Below are 19,426 nucleotides of genomic sequence, written 5' to 3'. Positions count from 1 at the left end.
GTGATTTTCTTCATTTCAAGGAAGCAAAGCCAGTAAATGCATAAACCCCAAACCTCTCAAAATTGCAAAAAATTTCTGCTGTTCACTATCCAGAAGTTCTTCTCTTGAAACAGTCCCATGTGCTGCTCGAAATGAGAACGCTACTGCATATACATGCTGTTATCTGACTACTGAATCAAATTTCTCATAGATACTCAAAGATCTGCCTATTGTTTTCAAATACCAATTACTATGCCATAAGCTGAAACCACACAAAATTTCTTTAACCATCGTATTTTCAATAAACCTTGAATCTGTAGGAGGTATTGTGGGAAATGTGCCAGTTACATTAGTGAAGTATTTTTATCTCTTTATTTTAAATTCAAAGAAAAATAATTGAAAGATTATTCTAGTAAGATAGCACAGAAACTCAGAAAACATGATCTTAAATGTTGTCTCACTATAAAATCGAGGCATGTAAAAGGATCTTCGTGGAGTAGTGTAATGGTACATAACCCATTAATTACACCTTTTGCAATTTTAAGGGATATCAGCATACCTAAAATACACATCTATGGACATATACATATTGCATGCTACTTTGCCATCTCTAGCCCCCCCCCCCCCCCCCCCCCAGTTCTGTAAAGCAGGAGAAATGGATACATTTTATGCATGTATTCTAGCTGGGACAATACTGATTTTTTTAAGTTACAAATATGAAGGATATAAACAAGCACCAGTGCAAAACTCATCTCATCATTGAGTATAACTATTCAGAATATTGCACATTAGTAAATAATTTATCCTTTGATCTTGTTCATTGGCTTTTTACCTGACTCATGGTAAACCTGTCAACTGCTATGTATCTACAAAAATACTATCATATGCATTCACTAGTATAACAGGACAGACTGAAATGAGTAGTTTTAGATAATTTAATTAGGTTATAGGGGTTTTAATATAATTCAGTAAGTATGTGAACTTTTAACTTGTGTTAACTCAATTTCCTCATGCTTTCATTTACCATTTGTTGGGGACATTACAATGATTAGCCAAAGCCCTTCCAGCTCTTAATGTTCTCAATAAATTCTGATTTAAATTGACTGTCACTTTCTCGCTATAATAAAGTAGGTATTTGACATCTCAGAAGGAACCAGACTACTGTCTATTACATTTTCTTGAAGAAAACTTTTCTAGTTCCATGAAATCAAGGGAAGCATGGTTATACTAAAGATTGCAATGAGTAGCCACAGCAGGTAGGTCGGCTGGACAAGTACATGCTCAGACAGTTTCACAGTTCTGACTCTTTTGGGAATTACAATGATGCTGTAGGCCTTTTGTTTGACAAATTGAATAACGCTATATTCATATTTAATTGTTTTGTTACCAAGTTATTAGCAGTGTCTGAACTCCCTGAGAAAAAACAAAATATCTAGCTTGTCAGCAATATATACCCACTGTGCTGAGATTCAAATGCAACAGCAGTGTTCTTTTTCTATTAGGTTCAAAGAGTAGTGTGGGCCAAGTGCCTCGAAAGCCAATCTGCTAAACTGCAAAATGGCACAGTAAAAATTCTGCAAATTTATGTATAAAAATTCTCTGAAGGCTTTCCTATCTGTCTTTTTTTTCTTTTTAGATTCAAGCAATTCTAAGATATATTCATAACTTATTTGGTCAAGTAAAGATCAGGAATGACATATGGGATAGAAAAAGAGGAGATTCATAGCCCTAAGTCTCTCAGTTCCTTATAATACTATATATTCACATCACAGACATGTATCTTGCAAATATCTGTATTTTGCAATCATGGCCTACGCAGTGCTCAAAATGCATAGGCAAATAATAGTGTGCTAGAGTAGCAATTTTGGAGAACAAATTCTGCCTTCATACGAACTCTGCATACTGGATTTTTTTTTTTCCGCACCATGGCATTTTTCTTCTTTCTGTTTTGGCTTCCTCTCTCTAGACTTCCTTGAGCTCCAGCACATCTTCATCAGGTTTCCCCCACATTTCATCACTTCTGACCCTCTTAATTAATCTCTGATTTATTCTTCAAGACAACACATTTTGAAAAGTGACAGTCTCCTATCCATCCTTCCTGTTAACTAGATCTGCTTGGTAATTCCAACTTAAAATTTTCTAAGTGTCTTGCTCTGGGTTCTCCATGGATTCAGATGAAGAACAGAGCTCTCTCCTGGAACAAATCCTTCCTCTACATTTTATATTGCCTTATTTATTTAGATATTAACCAAGAGTCACAAAAATAGAAGCCTCCAGTTAAATGTCTGTATTCATGCTCAGGTTCTTAGGACCCTAGTGTTCTAAAATACTGATCTCAATGGGAAATCTTGAGTGTTAAGCACTTTCAAATATCAACTCTACTATAAGGGGTCTGAATATGGATTTAGATCCTAAACTCAGGTTGCTATTTTATTTTTAATTTTGCCCTGCCCTAGTTTTGCCTCAATATTTTTTCTTGAAACGGTACTTTTACTTTGGCAATTTCTGAATCATTCTTATACCATTATCCATTCTCCATTGAAAAAAATACCCCCAAAAAAATGTTTTTATATTCAGTATTTTTATAGTTCTGTGCTTATTTGTTTTTATGTCAGCCATTTTTCTTTCTCACCAGTACAAAAGGAGCTGCCTTCTGACATCTACCTTCTTTCATTCTTAGCTTTATCAACAATAAAACTTGTAATATTCTATATGAGTAAAATGCAACAAAAAGAAATGGTCTTGTATTGTGTCTTATTTTCCTTTTTCTATAGTTCATTGCATCATACAGCTCTAAACCAAAACCAGTATTTATCGAAAGATTTTGATATTAAGTAGCTGAAATCTCACAGAATAATTATACAAAGAAGGAAAACACTGTTTTACATTAGACTTGTAAAATAAATTCACAACTGACTTAATTTGCATGTATATTTTCATAGTAGTAAACTTCTCTTTGGGAACATACAGGTCTTCTAACAATCTGCCTGCTGTATTATTGCAATAGAGCAAAGGAGAGTTAGATACTGTAAATGCTTCAGAATGTTGTACTTATGTATTGAAGTATTTAGCGCAAGAAGGAAGTAAGTAGACAGAGGAGATTTACCTGCAAATGTAAAGAAGAAATTGCATCAATGTGAGCTGGCTGCCTAGCTGGGATTTTTTTATTTGTATTGGAACTTTCATTCTGGTAGGATTCTCAGGCCCAGAGCATATATAACTTGTTTGTTTGTTTGTTTGTTTGTTTTTTTACATTAGGTCAAATTTTGGATGTGTTAAAGTTTGACAGTGTCCCTTAAGCTTTCTTACTGACCTTATTTATTTATTTTATTTAAATCCTCCAGGATTAGGCAGAGAGCAGAATTTTTTACTTGCTATATATTTTTAATGGAACTCTGGAAAACCACTTTTAAAATTGCTTTGAAACGGGAAAAATGCATCACATTTAAAATTGTTAATTGCATTAATGGAATTAACCTACTGCTTATTCTGCTTTTCCATTTCCATCATGGTCAGTTCTTTAATTTCTATTGTACGCAGAAATAAATTTGCCTATCAATAAATCCTGTATTTTCATTCTCAGAACATGCACTACAATAGAAGAGGACTCAGAGCTGCTTTTTTGGCCATTAGTCTGTCATTTGTTTACCTGGGTGGTCCATTTTATCTCCAACTCTGAGTATAATTTTCCATAACCTGATCTACTTTTAAAGGATGAAAATTACCTTTCATGTAAACCAAGAAAGCAATAAAGTATGTAACATCTGGAAAATGATTCAAAAGAAGTTAGTTCCCTAGAGGTATACCTCCCACAATTTTCCAACAATCAATGACAAGAGGATAATGGGAAAGGGATGGGAGGCTTTCTGTTCCTGGTGACCCCAAAGTCTGGAGTCTGCCCAAGAAGACCTTAATAATTATAGGGATTCAGAACGATTTCCAAGGACAGTTCTGATGCAAAGACACCAGCACTGATCAGTGCGGAGGACACAGGACTTACCTTACAATGGGAACTAGGTATGAGGCTTTGTGAAAAAACAACAACCGGCAAACAAAAAACCTACATACCCAGTAAGTGGAGATGTCATACTTCAGCTTGGATGACATGAAGTCCATGAGTACAATGTTTATCAAAGAGGAAAGTGCTATTCCTGCACAAATGAAAAACTAAATTATTTAATCCTAAGAGGTATCAAGTTTTGCATCAGTAAGAACTCAACACCTTTCCTGGTTATATGCAAGCAGAAATATATAATTAGAGCTATTAGAAACAGTAGAGAAAATTACAACCATGCATGAGATGAAGGATATGCTTGAAATACTGCTGCATACAAATCTGACCCATCTTTCACTGTGAAAATATTGTTAATAGAGTATACCTGGCAAGTCTACAGCGATTTCTGTATCAAGAAAAACGATAACAGCACTGAGCAGTGCTATCCCTGAGCTTGTGAACAACGCTGTCAAACAACTGCCCTTTCCTTTATAGCTTCCACTGGGGTTTGAATGGGTATTTTATATATATATGTGTGTGTATATATATTAGATAGAGTATACACCTTCTTAGGTATTTTGAGGCAAATCTTGATGAGAAATCTACCAGAAAGGAATTACGTAAGTGTAACACACGTTCCTTAAAAGTAGAGTGCAGTTTACTGTGTAACAATACAAATCTGCCTGTGAACAAGAAGGGAGGGAGAGAACAAGCTCCTTCCTCAGGTTATAAGGAAACCAAATTTCTTTCAAAAATTCAAGTAATTTTGTAATGTCTGCACAATACCTATGACATGGGCAGGGAACTATGATCTATCAGGTCAGTTTCAAGACAGCTCCATCTTGTATTTCAAAAAACGATGGACTTTCTATTACAATTCTCTAATATATTTGTATATCTATCTGGCTTCTGCTATGCTTCCTGTTACCCTCCTGACATTTCAAGAGTTCTCTGCCAGATCTTACAAATGCTCTCCACTAAAAATAACTGCTGACATTTGCAAGTGGCATGCACTAATCAGATTCAGAATAGGATTTTTTACATACGCTTATTTGTATTTTATATTTTTTGTAAACCTTGGCTCTGGTTGTTAAAAAAAATAATAATGGTGTCAAATACATTCCATAGCTACATTAAAACAAACAAGTTAAGCTATTATAACTCAAGTATTTTGACACTAACATATTATGTGGTGTTTTGGGTTGCCTTTTTTTTTTTTTTTTTAAATTATTTAAATAATCACTTGCCTGTCCAGTTTTCAGTGAGTGAAGGCAATGGCAGCCTGCCTCATTATGTGAGCAACTCAGTCCCTAAAGGAGAGAATCATGCACACTGAGTAACACAAAAATGGCTCCTCCTGAAAGATGGCCTCATCTCTCCAAAGGGGAATAAAGGCTTACAAATTAATTTACTGCATTCATCATTTAAACTTCACCCTGGGGCTTCAGAAGCCCCTCACTTCTAGTTGCTTCACGTACTCAGAGCTACAATGCTGCTATAGGAGCTCTGTCCGTAACTGCCTGTGGCTTTAACCAATGGCGACACCCAGGAACTGCGAAGAGTGTTTTCCCATTAAGACCAAATTTGTTTCAGTTTGGCTTGGATCTTTTTGTCTTACACTATCATGGAATAAACTTTTTTTTTTTTTAAATGGTTTTTAAAGGGTATGGCTGCTACTCAGTCACTAGGAGGCTGAGGCCTGTGACCACTATGAATAAAATTCCAATTGGTTTGCACCCAGAAGTGTGAATTTTCATGCATTCTCCTGGTGGACCCTGGCCCTTCAAATCAGAGATGTGAAGTCTTTGCTAGCCATAGTGCCCAGTTTGTACCTTATTTACCTGCCATGGAGGAGAAAGAGGAAGTGTTCATATCACTGGTTTACTGAAGACACTACGCATTTGCTGTGGGATTGTACGGTGGGAGTCCTGTAACTCCCTACACAGACCCCACTTAATGCTTGGTACATTAAGTTAATAAACTTCTGACCTGCTGTTCATACCCATCTCTGTTTTCATCTCAGTCTTCTGTATATCTTAACGTTTCAGTCACAAATATTATAAACAAGACTCACAAATATTGTATGTAAAAACTTAAACACTGAAATTAAAAAATCATGAAGATGTTTCTATAAATGTTTGAACAAATCTGCATACCATTTGGAAAAAGAAGAGCTACATTCCCCCCCCCCCCCCCCCCAAAAAAAAAAAAAAAAAAAAAAAGACCTTTTAATTCTCCTTTAATCACAGGATGAAACTCAGAAACCTGAGGTCATATAACCAGACCAATACTAAGGTGAACAGGGAAGACATCCAGTGTCATCTGACAGGAAAATTCCTACTCCAGGTAATACAAGGATGCCACAAGCTGTCAGACTCTGGTGGGGTACATTGGGTCAATGATACAATGACTAGTCTGTTTAAGTAATAACTGATTGTCTCTCTTAGCCCAGAGGGAGAGGCAGTGTACATGAACTACAGGTTACTTATGAGAAAGATATAAATATTTAGCCCGTTATGCTGGTTCTCACATGGCTCCACCATTGCTGTGGCATCTGACTGTCTGACTGATATTCTACTGAAACCATACGATTTTTAGTACATAATAATGATAAAGGTATTTTCTCCTCCCCCTCCCCCCCCCCTTTTTTAAACCAGGCAACTATAAAACACATGAAAAAGGTATGTCTACATTCATTGCATTCTTCTGATAAAAATTTTCTCTTTACTACATTAAACAAAAAAGAAACCTTATTATTACCTTTATCTTAAGTTAGAGTTCCTCAATCATAGTATCTCATTCACTGCAGAACACACATCAATTACCAACTGAGGTTCTGAAAAGTGAATGAATTAGCACATTCTCAAACAGAGATATTTTCCCAAGTGATTCATACACCTTAGCTTCCTCTTCCCTAAATTTAGGATACAGACCTTCCATTCAAGCTATGCTCCTTTAAGAGAAAAGATACAGCCTGCTCAGTCATGTAAATAAGATGTCTTATTGCTGTCTGTTATTTGAAAGTGTTAAGGACTACCATAAAAAAAGAAATCTGTCACAAAGGGTTAAGCTGGAGGTGAAAATTTTCATGTAGTCTGGAACATAAGAGACACCATTTCATTTTTATATCAGATACTGTCTGTTCTGTATCAACAAAGTTTCATATAAACGTGGCTAAAATGCAAAGCACTTTCAGTTGACTTCAAACTGGAAGAATCTTCTTGATGAAGCTTATCTCAAAATCATTTGAGGTCCAAAGTGTCTATGCAAAACCATTAATCTCGGAATGTGTCTAAACACTATCCTGGAGACAGGCTGCAATTTACGGTTCTCCGTGACAGGCAAATCACTGGTAGAGCCCTGTCATTTAACCCCAATGATTTCTTCGGTAGGCATGGAAAGAAAGGTTTTCATATTGCCCTGTCATAGAAGGGCTACAGAATATGTCAACACTGTATAACTTTACATAAAAATTAAAGCAATGTGCAGGTATTTCAGTCATGAAAAAAGATCAGCAAGGTGGACTTCAGAACAGTGTCATTGATAAAAACTTGCTGTTCTAAAACTTGATAAAGTATAAAGAGAGCTTTTGCATTTTTAGGGGCAAATATATGGGAAAAATATGTTTTTCTTGTGCATCAGGTTTTTGCTCTACATACTTTAAATGTAAGATGGAGCTCTCTAGTTTTATATAAGCCCATAGTACGGTTTCAATCTCCACTTACCTAATGGTGCACGTTTGCTAGCAATAGAGGACACCAGAGCAATGGTCATGCTAATCTGTCCAATACACACAAATCTTGTCAAAATTCTGAAGGGCCCAGCTGGATAAAATTTGGATTATGCTTATTTAAAGACGACACTCTCGTTGGATTTACAGTTTAAGTGCCTCTATGTTTAATATGTGTTTCACTGTCACAAATCAATTTCTATGTAACCTAGAGCCCATCCTAAAGTTTACAGGTATTTCCAACATGTTTTCTATACACGTTTTTCAATTGCCTTCATGCACAGCTATTTACAACCTGTTTAGTAAAACACAATAAGCCAAACTGATATTTGTTTAACTTTTTTGCACCTGGTACATTACATTTTCATTTGAAAAATTCGTATCAGGATACATAACTGAGAAGTCATATTCCACACCTGCCATCGCTGCAACCTTTTCTGTGCAGTGTGCAAAGTAATTATCTTCACATTATGTAGAGCTCTGTAAAACTGTGTTCCTGGAACATTATCTAACAGATATCACTGCTGGGTGATGGGAAAAAATGAATGCCAGAAAGACATGGAGTTGTCCCAAGATCATCTGGTGCTTCCTAAATTTACTTGCTCTGACCTTCCTACAGAAAGACTTTCATCAGTTTTGAGGCATATCTGGGAAACTTATGGAATTGTATTTTCCTTGCAGATGAGAACTGGCAGTGACTTACCAATAAAGGAAACTCAGGGGAAAAAAAGAAGGCATTCCTGTATGCTCAGGAAACTGGGCAGCCTGGCCTCAAGAGTGGCTCTAGTTACAGCCAACCCAAAGAGACATAGTGAATGTGTCCTGAAAACCATGCACGCCTCACATAAGTAGAAACTGGTGAAAGGATCAAGGAATAAAGCAAGGCAATGGAAGGAAGAAGAAGAGAAGAGACCTTTAGCTATACTCCTCAGTGCCTGCAACTTTCAATTGTATGTTTTGATTTTTCTTCTTTACTACCCACAGACATTCACAATCAGAGAGCCAGCCATCAACTCATCAGCACCTGCATTTGCTGTATCAACACCCTGGAAAATCCTACTGGACTACAAGATTCACTACCTTCTACTCAAGTCTGGTCAGATGCTAATAAAAATTAAATAATTCTAAGACTTCTTCAGATTCAAACAAATGAAGTGTTGCCCAGGTGCTCACAAATGCCAGTATGGTTTGATTCAATCTCTACCAATTCCATATTTCTCTTGTATATCAGGGGGACATATAAGGGAGCTCCTATTAGTAATGACTTATGGAAACTCCCCAAAATTGATGAACTCTGCCCCGATTATGAGTGTAAAAACAGACAAAGGACTTCATCCAAAACCCACGAAAGCAACAATGGCACCAGTGGGGGGACTGGAGTCAATGTGTTTGAATGCCGTATCTGTGCTTGGTAGACAGAGCAAACTATTTGAAGGCAGACTAGATAAGGAATAACATGCATTTTCTTGGCACATTTCTAAACTGCAGTGGCAGTGATAAGCACATAAAAACCCTCCGTTTATTAATTCATTTACATCTGCTCATTCAATATTAGTTATCCTTGATGAGTGATGATAGTGTATTTTATGCTGGTTTTGAGGTGCGTTAGGCTATCAATTACTAACTTAGGTAATCATAAAGATAGCTAACTACTACCTTAAAAAATAATAATCATCAGCATTGTGCAGCAGGCAGGGCATAAATACCCTTAAATCAGAACAATATTATTACCTTTACATTTGTAAACAATCAGTTTTCATAAAACACTGCATAGCACTGTGCCGTGTTCAGTGAGCTTTGTACATCGTACATGAGTCATGAAAAACCAACTCGTCACACTGTGCCAGAAAATCAACCTTTTCTTCAAAAATTGAGAGCTGAAGCTTACGTGTTAGAGGGACTGATAGCCCTTGTTAAATGACACGGCTTACAGAAGGTAGCTATTAGCATTTCTGTGCACTGGTTTAATCCAGATACCTCAACTTTGATTATCAACACCTCCACATATACCAATTCTGAGCCTTCCCTATGAAAAAGCACTTAGTTTTGCTGAAGTCTGACAAGAGTGTGTACTGATTCACTGATCTGGACAAGTGCCCATTGAGGCCAGGGCCTCTAAATTCTTTTAATTTGGGGTTTGTAGCCTGTAACTCCTGAGTTCTATCCTTCCATTTTCCACAGCTTCAGGTTTTCTGTGTGCATGAAATTCCCCACCATAACCTAAATTATTCTGTCCTTCTGGTGCTCACTGACAGTCTCTGAGGCTTGGGCTTTATTCTCCTTCAGGGTTCACTCTTCTTCTAAATACTCATCATCCATTGCATTCTATAAAGAGAGTTCCCAGCAGTAGTTTTTAAAATAAAAGATAAAATGTTCAGTATCTGAACATTTAAGGCTCTAGTGTCAGTACCTGGAATGCCTCCTGTTGACAATGATGGTTATCACTGGGGGCAACTGAAATGTGTTCATTCTGAACTGTCTTCAGAAATCAGCCTTATCTGATTGTTCTTTCAGATCAAAAGAAATAGGAAGACAAAGTAAGCTGTGCATATTCTTTCACTCTGCACTTTGTTGTTAAAAAAGGAGGAATCCCACTAGGACCCATAAACCACTTTTAGATATCACTAATCTTTGCCATAGATTTCTATTTTTTCCATTTATTGCCAGCTGACTTATTAGATTTTGATATTTTAATGAAATAGCGCAGCACTGTTAGGAATTATTGTGAAAAACATAACAAAATCTAGATAGACAAAAGAGCATTTATTGCTTGAAGGGAAATGACATGTAATTCTCAGCATTTACGTCTGAGATTAGACCTGTTCTTCCACATGATAGATACGTACTTAGTAATAGGAATACTTGTGAAATCTCAAAAAATCACACCTGGATCTCCTGGAATCAGGCACAGTTACCATATCTTTTAGATATTTGTGGAAGGTAGCTTGCATTGCCTTTTACATCAGGTTCAGTCTCAGTGACTAAATATGTAACTACCTTTGTCAACTGTGTAGCAAGCAGACTAGAGGAATATAATCCTTCAATTTTTTAATTATTATTTTTTTTAAAGCAGCATAGTTAACATTGTTGCTGACAAAGGGGATGTGAAATAGTATGTATCAAATTTTCACTGAAAAAAACAAATTGGAATTGGACTGTGTATGGCACACCTCAGGCCTCACATTCAGCTTCACGTGCTGGAGTTGCAATTTTTGGAGACTTTCCCAAAACTTGGTAGAACCCTGTTAAGGATCCCTATTTCTATACAGACAGCATCACCCATGTGACTGATAGTAAGTAAATAAAGGAAGCGTATATTTTACACAGTTTTATAGTCTCTGAGACAAGTATTATCAAGTGAATTAAAATTTTAACATGGAGCCTGTATCTTACATGTCTTTTCTACATTTGGATTTTGGTACTTACTATTAATTTATATGTTGCTGAACAATTCCTGGGAAGTCTATGCATAACCAACCAGTTCCCTGTTTTTGGATTAGTTCCACCGGGTTCATTGACTTGTGTCATTCAAATGATTTGTCCTTGATTTGTTTTTTTCCCATTAAAAGTCAATCAGGTCAATGACCATCTTACTTACACCCATAAAGCTTCCATTCGCCTTTCTGCTTGTCTTACTATAATGTTAAAATGAGTTTTGTGAAGAACATAATTTGTACAGTAGCCCCAAGCATACTGAGCCACTGCACAGCCTCTTCTTGCTATCTGTCAGATGCTGGAGAAAAGGATATTGATGACAACTGAACATGAGACCAGTTTGCCATCAACTCAGAAGCGTAGCATGCATGAAAATGTCCCTTTCTATTGCTATTAACTGAAGGAAATGTCTCAAACCTCTTCAAAACCTCATCAGAGTAGGCCTGGAGGTGTGGCAGGTGCACTTGCCCTGATAAAGACCAAAACTTCTGGACCGCTGAAAGGAAGGAGTCCTAGAAGCTGCAGTTCGGGGGTCACGCTGCCCAGCTGCGTGGGAACTGTGGTCACATACACACCTCGGTTGAGGCGTAGGAAAAGCAAGGCCCTCTGGTTGACAGACAAGGCCCTCAGCCAATGAAAAGCCTCGGTCAAGAGAAGTTTCTAGACTGCTGACCATATATGACCACAGATCAGATTCGACTAGGATATAAATGGAGTCCCGCCGGAGGGCAAATTGAGTCAGTCCTCCTCAGAGCAGCGGGTCTGCAGTCGGGGACTGTCCCCTTAGGTTGGGATGCTGCCTAAGGAAACTCCTTGAGGTTGAGAGCCCTCACCTCACTGGGTGAGTGATTGTGCATTTTGGGTCACTGTTCTAAAGCTTAGCAATTCTCAAGTCAGCTTTGTAGTATTAGTTCTGTTTGACAGACATCAGAACCTGTAGTTTACTAATGTCTGTCTGAGTGCTAAACAATTTTGATTAGAATAAATCTCATTTTGAGTACCTGCCTTGTCTATTTTGAGACATTCCATGACAGAAGGTCAAATCTCGGTTTCAGGAAACTTCACCCCTTCCTGCAGAGATTGTGAAACTCTACCTCAAACCAGCAAAACCTCAAATGTTGTTTCTTATTTTACATAAAACATGCAGAAATCACAATTTTTAAACACAAAGGCAGAATGCTGGGTGGTGGGGAAGAGTTCTTTGTTCTTTTAGCAAAAATTCTCACTGACAAATTGAGTTACACTAGCTTCTGGTTCAGCTTGAAGTACGAACTTTAGGTTTTCTTGATTTCTATGCTTCCTGACTTATCTCCCTCGGGCTATTCAGGTTAGATGGATTCAGTAGACTAAATATAAAAATCACAGTACAAAATCTACCACAAATTAGCCTTAAAAAGTAGTTCAAAGAACCATAACAAACTATAAGAAAGGGGTTTTAGCCTCTTGAAGGGAAATAACAAAATGCTTTTCAAAACAATAATTCAGTGGCTCAGAAATAACTGAGCATCTTAAAATAACAGGGCTGCAATACTTGTGGCAACTCAAAGCATCAGCTGGACTACTTTTAGACACGTTACTACCATGCTGCAAAAGTGAAACTGACTGTCAACATTATTTAACATTTTGCTTAAGAAGGCAACAAAATCTTCAATTTTTTTTTTCCTTCTCTTTTCGCATGCAAGTGATAAACAGTATGAAGAAAAGAAACTGGGGGGGGGGGGGGGGGGGCGGGAAAGGGGGGAGACATTAAAGGAAAAGTCCCTGGTCTTTTTTACCTAATGCACTACTCAAAACACCCACCCCCTAATTAGTTCAACTGTACTCACAATATCTGACAAAACCCAACTTCTATTTCATTGTAAACAGTTTTCCTGAAAAAAAGAACTTGGTTTTCTACATAGAAAGTAAACATTACTATTCTACTATCCAGTTAGTGTAAATTTTTAACAGACCAGCAATGATAGTATCTTCTAGAGTTTATTACCTGGGATATTTACTTTCTGATCCTTGATTAAGCAACATCTCTGTTAATATCAACAAGCTGTAGAACTAAAACCAAGTTTTGCCAAACAGTAAATGGTCCTAAAAGACAGTACTGAATATCATGGAGCATACCAATGTAGCACCTCCCTAGGCACAGTGTTTCTCCCATTGCTCTGTACTCTGAAATTGAATCCATGATTTTGCCTGTTACCTCTGCAAATGTTCTAAAGGACAGAAAGAAAGAAACGGTTCCTAAGGACAAAGGCAAGTTTTCATGTTTTCAGATAAAAAAAATGATTATAGAATCATTTAGGTTGGAAAAGATCTTTAAGTCCAGCTTTGACCTAACACTACCAAGTCAACTACTAAACTAAGCACCATGTCTACAACATATGCATTTCCCAGAACACTTCATACTGAGTCACTTGATGACCTGTATGTATTAGGTCAGCTCTGCCTAGATGAAACAGAATACAAACTACAGCTACCGTCTCTTGCTTGTGGCTATGCCAGCAGGTTGTGCTGAGGCTCAAGAGTAAGGGCTAATTTCCACTTTACGCTGGAATCCCAAGAGGTTCCGGATCTTGCTCATGTGGCAAAATAGGAATGTGTTTTAGCAGTCACTTTCCACCTGGGACCATCTGAGCTTTACAAGGAGGCATCTCTTCACTTTATTCTGCTATTAAAGAGGTTAAGTTAGATATGCTCAGGAACTGCTTAATAGCCTGACAAAATTGAGCTCATTACTGATCAAACAGCTCTGGCCACTTCTGATTAAAAGTGTAATGTTGATTGTGATGATAACAGACTAAAATTTAACAGCTTTAATATCTTCATTGGCTTGAGAGGTTGAATTAATAAATTAATACATCTCAAGGAGAGGATTTTAAACAGGGGCTGTACACTGGGGGTACACCAAATTCCTGATGACTTAGAATGTTAGAGACAGAGAAATTTCCCTTGATAAGCATAGCAGAAAATTGTGGAATTTTATCAGGAGAGGAGAATCCTGGCCCTAATCCATTCTTCCAGAACTATTTACACAAAGCACTGGGCTGAATCATGATCCTTCCTCCTTATGTCATTCTCTGGCTGGTCTTTAGGGCTACTACTCAGAAGCAAGACACGGGGTTTTGAAAATGACCTAGAAAGAGAATTTTTTCCACTTTCACGGAAACTTTCTAAAGACAGGAACTAGCACCATCACTAACCCTATCCTTGGATTTTGAATGGAAAGAGTGAGAACTAGTCTGTACAGAAAGGCAGTGAAGTCCAGGAATTCAGGCCTGTGACTCCCAGGTTTAACTTGATTTGTAGCTCAGGACTTCAGAGGGGGACCTCAGCTTTGATGGCAGAGAATGTTCAAACTCATCTTCACCACTGCCTACTGCTGGCTAAGGTATTTTTTTTTTTTAGAAATAATTTCTCAGATTTACAACTAACATGCAAAACAGTGTAATTTTGTGTAAAGATGCTGGAGGTGTCTGCAAGTATAAAAACATCCATCCAATAACACAGGTCTCCATAACTGACTGACTGATTGCCATGAGAAGACAAGAGTTCAATGATTGAGTACGATACCTTTTTATTCTGTTGAGGACAACTTGTAAAAATATTTCCACTGGCATGCCTCTCTACAGCTCATAAATATAGGTAGCCTGACAAAGATTTGATAATAATGTGGAGGAATCATACCAGTATTTAAACAGTAATCATAGAGATGCATTAACTGTAAAAAAACCCCAAACCACAAAACACAACCAAACCCCACCCCCCCACCCCCAGCCCCCCAAATAAAATGTATGTAGCACCAGGGAGGTGGGCCTACTATCAGCTGGGAATTCACCTCTGATTCCTATATCAACAATGCAAGGGTTCAAGATGCTGTGACATTTAGTACATAGACAGAGTCAAGTTACAACAGGAGAGACTAAGTCACTGTAATCCCTATCTACTAAATGAAAAATTCCATGGATGTCCAAAAATATACACAACACAGCTGAAGCCATAAGCTCTTTGTATTGGGGTGAGAACGTTGCAGTCTTATTGACACTCAACACTCTTATGTACATTGTCATGAAAGAAAAAGAAAAAGGCAAAAAAGAAAAAAAAGTTGTGACAATAATAACTTCTGCCCCAAAACTGTATAATCAGGACACCTATTAAATATAGAAACCTCTACCAAAACACCAACCTTTAACACAGTGTATAACACCTTTTGACTGTCATGAATACAAATTGAAGCAAAATGCTAGCATTTAAGCCACTGAAGAGCAGTTGAAAATAAATCATCATAAAAAATGTAATGATAAAAATTGTGAGGAAAGACTTTCATCTACCACCAAAATTAATGTTTTGAACAGGGCTGTTGATTTTAGCTTATTGTTTACAGTAGTAAATAGTCATAAGATAACGGTCTGGAAGAACAAGGATTTAAAAATATTTAAAAATTTCTTTCAGTGAAGACCCTCTTGACACCAGGACCATTTGGGTTTTTTTATAGCTATAATTGAGATCTACTGAGGACTTAACACTGTTGCAAACTGTTGACAACTGTAGGAAAACAGACCTACCAAGAACAACTGTACAGGGTTTACTTAGTAAATGAAACAGACCTGGAAGTCATTATGGGGAATACCAAAAGAACCCCCAAGAACCACCAGATACATCGTCACAGGACTTCTACTGCACCTGCAGCAGGAGTACTGACTGGTTGGTCGCATCCTTCAGGACACACAATGTTTGAATAGCATACCAACATTGGGAGTAATTTGAAAACGCTGCCTATTCATGACTTCAGGTGTACTGATGTAGAAGAAGAGAGGAGTTCAATTAACTGATTGCATTAAAAAAAAAAAAAAAGAAACAAATGAAAACACAGAATAACTGTATATATCTGGTGCTAGTTTTGTGTAAGAAAAATACAAACCATCTTCCGTATGAATATTTGTGAGGTCATGTATGTCAGCATTTACTTAGCACAACATGCCAGTCAGATGGAAGATATAAAGGTCCATTCTTATTCAGAGATCATAAAGAATTTGAAAAATTAGCTTTTGGAAATAAATGCCGAGTGTACTTACTATTAAGATGTATGTCTGTATGAACATGAATAAGAACTGGAAAGATCTGTTACTGTATTCATTGATGTTGATTATTGCTGTCCTCACATGCTCTGAATTGTTCCCTTTACTGAGAAGGATTTTAGTACAGTAAGGTACAGGTGAATTAATGAAAGCTACAGTAGCAGAAATTTAAATTTGTAAAATCAAACTGTTAGAATTACTGGCTTCCTTTGGCCTGTAATGGCTAAATGGGCAATGGAAGATAACATCTTACATTGGTTAGTTTTACAAGCTCAAGCTAGCTTCAGCTCGTAAGTCTTATCCAGGGATACATTTGTGTTTCTATGTAAAGGTATATCCAAACAGCAGCAGGTTCAGATATTACAAAAACAGCCTTTCTGTTTCACTCTCATAGGGATACTACAAAACACACATTCATGTTGGCTATTTTAGTTTAAATGCATAGTCCAGGGCAAAGGAGGAGCACCTTTCAAATAGCTGAAAAGAATTTGAAGAACTGTCCCCCTGGCCCAAGATCGACGTGTTTTATTAGAGTAGCATTCATACATCCCTTCCAAAATGGAAAACAGACTAAATTAAATGCAAAAAAAAAAGCTAAGAAGTAGCAACACTGTATTTCAGTAGCATAGATATTGCCTTCATATGTCTGTTGCAACAAAGAGCCAACCAATAAATTGCGAGGTACCCAGCCTAATTTTTGAATACCAAAATTATATATACAACCTAGAATAAATGATATGTACCTACAAATCCCTACAAGTACTTTTTTATTCTAAAATGAGCACCATATAATCTAATAGTTCTCAGTCACAAACTGCATTTGATTAAAACCAAAATAAATATAAGAACACATCTGTAAATGTATTTAAAACTAGCTTTATAAATGGTATTCTGGACATTTTTACTGCTTACTTCTCTTATGCCCATAATGAGGGCAAAGTAAGATTAACTTTTTTGATTTTGCTAGGAAAATCACATCCAGAATCTACAAAGCTTTTTCATTAAAAGCTGCTATACCTACCAATGCAAGTCCTAAGCTATGTTCTGAAAAGAAAATAATAAAGAAGACTAATACTGCATAGAGGAAATACATGGAAATTTTCCATTCCTTCCAGACCTTTATTTCAGTATTAATTAATTAATCTTAAAAAAAAATAAAATTAAATATAGACCTTTATTATCCCCTGCAGGAGAAAAGTTAAAGTGCTGGAGAGGGCTACTGAAGAAGGCTACAGTGGTCAGTTGTGTTGTATGCAACATTAGAACTGCAAATATCTTTTTTAGGTAATATCTCTTATGTTCACAGTTCCATGAGTGAGATACCCTACACCTCCTTACTTACACTGTCCCATTGTCAAGATTCAAGAAAAAACTGTATTACTCAGCAATTACAGAACACCTTTAAATTAAATATGACAACATAGCTAGGAAATGAGAAACGGATAAAAGCTGGTAAAAAAAAGTCTGATAATGAAGACTCTAGTTCTGATGACTAAGTGATACAATATCTAAAGCCTCTTCCAGGTTATTGAGGTTTTTATTCTTTTACATGGAGAGACAGCAAGCGAGAAGGGGTGGGGGGAAGGGGGAAAGAAGAATCTGTGGTCTGTAAATGATCAGCACAAAAAATAAATTATGGTCAAGTAACTGAACTTTTCTGATGTGTAAATTGAATCATTCCCACATGCTGGTGTTTTATAATTAAAAGACCCTTTTCACTGTGGGAAATTTTACTGAATTTTGTATTAAAAGAAGAAACAAACCATCAATCAGGAGGAGGTAGGGGAACTCAAAGAGCTCAACCTATTAAACTTGAAGAGTGTAGTCGAATTCTGAATGACTTGCTCTAGGAAACTGTAGCTCTTTTAAGGCAGGATACTGTACAAACATTAATGAGCAGAACGTGTATCTGATCGCTGTTCTAAAATCTTTTGTAGTCATATAGAAGAACACACTTTCCATTTGGTGTCACAAGATGCAGAATATGGTTTTAAATGAACCCTTTTTGTGAGGTTCACAAGCTTTAAATTACTTGACTTTGGTTACCATTGAGAAAAATCACTGAGCTAAAACCAAAGGGAAAAAACCAAAACCCAGGCACTTGTTCAATTCAGTACAGTTGCTATGTAAGTACTGATTAGACAGATTAAAGTTTGCTCACAGCCAGATTGCTGCCAGATACAAACAATTCTGAGTGGGCACCAACAGCTGCCATTTCAGAGCTCTGGCACCTTATATGCTTTCAGCTGAGCTGAGGTCATGGCTACAAATGACATTTGCAAATTATTAATCTAAAGAGAGGCATCATTAAAAACCATCACAATATGGCATACATAGGCAACACTAGTTTCCTGTGGAAACTTGAGAACTCTTACAAGATATTCAATAGTTAATTTTGAAAATTTCATTATTTATTCAATTATGTTCTATTCTTGATAAGTCTAGTAACAGGTTAGATAGTTTATCACCCTGGATCTTCCTTCTTGAACAAAATACTTGCATCTGTTAAAGTTAGCAGTACATGAATTTATCCCATTTTATATTTTGACCTACACTGTTATTGCAACAACAGTAAATTAGATACAGCAGCATAAATTATTGATAATGGCTAAGGCAGCAGAACACTGTTATACAGAGCACATACTGGCCTATTGTAATTTTGTAGTTTGCTCTGTTCTGTCAGTTAGACAACTGTGTGTGATTTAAAAGGCACCAGTGCAAGGTATTGGTCCCACCAGAGCCTGAGGCTGTAGGATGTTTCATCTTACCTTCAGCTTTCTATGTGGTGTTATGCTGGTGGGTCTCCGATGATCCAGGAATCTGCAGTGAGAATAGATTATGAAGAATTTGGTCATCAACAATATTTTTATTTTTTAAATGTTTAATTACTATTACAAAATACCAGTAACTTCAAAAATCAAGACATTAAATGATATTTTTTTTTCTGTACCATTTTTTTCCTCTTTGCATTGTGATATACAATGTGTTCATAAACTGTGTATCTTTCCTAAAGTCTAAATGAGATGCAGATTATCTGTAATAAAATATTTATTATAGCTGCTGCTGGACTGACATGTCACTACACTGTAAAATGCAATTTTATTTGTTTGAACCATATGGAAGTGCTGATTGCATGTTGAATACTAAATATAAACATGGCATTTTGGAGATCCATTTTTGTTGTACCTCATTTACTTTTACATTTGGTTCCTTTAGGTC

The 19,426-nt window shown here is 36.8% G+C and overlaps 1 protein-coding gene across 6 annotated transcripts in view; it reads right to left on the bottom strand.

The window, feature by feature from the left end:
- Positions 1–19,023, bottom strand: part of TENM3 (teneurin transmembrane protein 3) — a 478,347-nt gene extending 459,324 nt beyond the window's left edge. For all 6 annotated transcript variants that reach the window (XM_049792479.1, XM_049792524.1, XM_049792519.1 and 3 more), the window contains exon 1: positions 18,976–19,023. The gene's annotated coding sequence lies outside the window, so the exon portion shown is untranslated. The remainder of the gene's footprint in view (positions 1–18,975) is intronic.
- Between the last annotated feature and the right edge of the window lie 403 nt (positions 19,024–19,426).

This window comes from Accipiter gentilis, chromosome 3 (assembly GCF_929443795.1).
Source record: "Accipiter gentilis chromosome 3, bAccGen1.1, whole genome shotgun sequence".
Taxonomy (NCBI): domain Eukaryota; kingdom Metazoa; phylum Chordata; class Aves; order Accipitriformes; family Accipitridae; genus Astur; species Astur gentilis.
This window is presented reverse-complemented; position numbering and strand designations above follow the sequence as displayed.